Below are 2,506 nucleotides of genomic sequence, written 5' to 3'. Positions count from 1 at the left end.
CAACCTCTTACGTAATACACTGTCACTAGGGCTCACATCTTATCGGGGAACATCTGAAGTGATTTGCCCGATCCACCATGGGACGATACTATACCTCAATAACCGTATTTCATAGCATCCTAACATGATTCATCTTATGGGGGTATTCCAATCCCGTGCAATTCATAAAATCCCTTTTCTTTAAATTATTCCTCAATCAAAGGCCTAAATGTCATCCTTTTATCTATCACAATTACACCCTTATTCTACTAACGGGGCAGCATTTCGTCTCTTCTAATTGCTCCTAGTCTTAGACTCCTCTGTGTTCATTCAGGCTGTACCGAGCTTTTTATTACATATGGAAATCATCAGCTCCCTTGTTTTGATGGATTTAATCCCGAGGACATACATATTCTCGTCACCTTCTCACTCACCTTTTCATATCCTTACTCCTATCTACCTAAAACCTTGTTGCTCTACAATGCTTCACCTTAGGACCTACACCGATCTATTTATACTACTCGCAACCTTCCTTTAACTTGCTAGAACCGTAAATTTCCTTTTGTGCCTTCTCAGTTGTCCTTAAATGTAAGCAATTACTTTTCGTGGTCGTTCTATCACTTGTTGCATGAATAATTGGCTTGTCTTATTGCCCACGAATACTGTAATTTCCTGTACCTCATATGATCTCAAACATCTCCTTTTTTTTTTTTTTTCCATTCATTAGCCACGATAGGTGCCACTTTCTTATGGAGTGTATACAATATTGTAGCAAGGTTGTTGTTATAAGATCATTTACTCTTTAGCTCACTATGCTTAGGTGGAAACCTTCTTCCTTATTTCCTCAACTAATCTTTCGTTGTAGTACTTAGAGAGACCTTCTGGCTCTTGTAAAGTTGCGAGCTTGTTATATCGTACACCTGAAGGAAATTTTCGTTGTTCTTACTTGCCTATAATAATCCTTAGTTACATAACTTCATGCCCTTGTGCTCGTAGGGTTACTTTTAATCTCAAATTTTAATTGTCTCCTTATTGGCACTCTCTCTTATTTTCATAAAACTTAAATGGTACCTTTAACGGTCTCAACTCCTATCTGAAAATTTTCAGATGATTGCAATCTCGTATCTACGAGACTGAATTCCCTATGCTGCGGTTCACTACATTTATCTTGCATGATCTATTCATTTATCTGTGACTTCTTGTCTAGCCATAACCGGGCTCTTCCTGAATCAACTACTAATTACTCGTTGGTCCATTCTCATATATACATATATTCTGCATAATCTCTCTTGGGTTATTTTCTTTATCTTAACTTACCACTCGTACTGGCTCCTTATGTATCAAGTGTTCATTCACACTTATTTATCAATAACGTCTGGTGTGGGAACCCATACTGCCTCTCTCCGACGGCGTGCTTGTGTAATGTTCTGGAGTCGCAACATATCTGTAGGAACTGAACAAATGCAACATCATCCCTTTCTCCTTTTTACCACATTCTTCCTTTACCATTCCATAGTTACCTGAACCGCTTAATTCCGACTTAATACCATATCACACCATATTCCCCCCTTTAGGGGAGTACTAAGATTTAGTACTACGACGATCTACCTATAGATGTTTCACCTCTTCATCGTTGGCATCTTTTCACATCATCAATGAACCTTAATAGTCTTATGGTAACCTTCTGTACAAGGGATAACTTAATTTCTTACGCACTAAGGTGACACCTAGTGTAACTGGCACAGTTAGTCCCTTAATATTAACTCTGTTCAGAGTGCTTGCTTTAGGAAAGCGTCTTCCTAAATGACCTTCAAAGGTTATTCGTATGTTGTCTATTCTATTACTGTTGGAACACGATCTCTGAAATTCTCACGATGTCGACTATTATCAAATCCTCCGGTCCCTAATTCATGTTCGGTTCTATCTTGTTTACTAGACCATACTAATTTCTATTACTACGGGGGTCTATTTTTTTTTTTCCTTCTGGTAATCATGTTCGAGTCACCAACTCAATTCTCGTATGAGGATATAGCCTTTTGCCTATACTCTTTTATTGTCTCAAGGCCTGTCACCTCTTGTCTATTCCTTCACTTGACTGTAGACTCTATCATCGTGTCATATTTTGATTTACCGTTATCATCATTTATCACATCTTACTCATAATACTTCAATTACTCTCTTCTTATTCTCTGGCGAATATTTCTGTTTATCACCTTATTATGAAAACTTCAACAAAACATTCTTTCGCTTTTAGCTCCCCTTGCTTCATCTCAATGGCTCTTCAGGTCACCTAGCATTCTCTCTTTACTAGGAACGGGAGCCATACAAAGGTAAATATTTATCCCTTCTAGGATTCCAGTGCCAACCTTCAAAATTTTTTTTTTACAGACATTCTAGTATTCATATCTAAGTGTACTATTCTAGATTGCACCATCGGGGTGTCTCACAAGGAGAACTATTACAACATTTGCAATAACCCTCGGAAATGTTAGCTAATGATAATAATCCATCTACCATCTTGGGTTAC

This window comes from Nicotiana attenuata, unplaced genomic scaffold (assembly GCF_001879085.1).
Source record: "Nicotiana attenuata strain UT unplaced genomic scaffold, NIATTr2, whole genome shotgun sequence".
Classification (NCBI taxonomy): domain Eukaryota; kingdom Viridiplantae; phylum Streptophyta; class Magnoliopsida; order Solanales; family Solanaceae; genus Nicotiana; species Nicotiana attenuata.
This window is presented reverse-complemented; position numbering follows the sequence as displayed.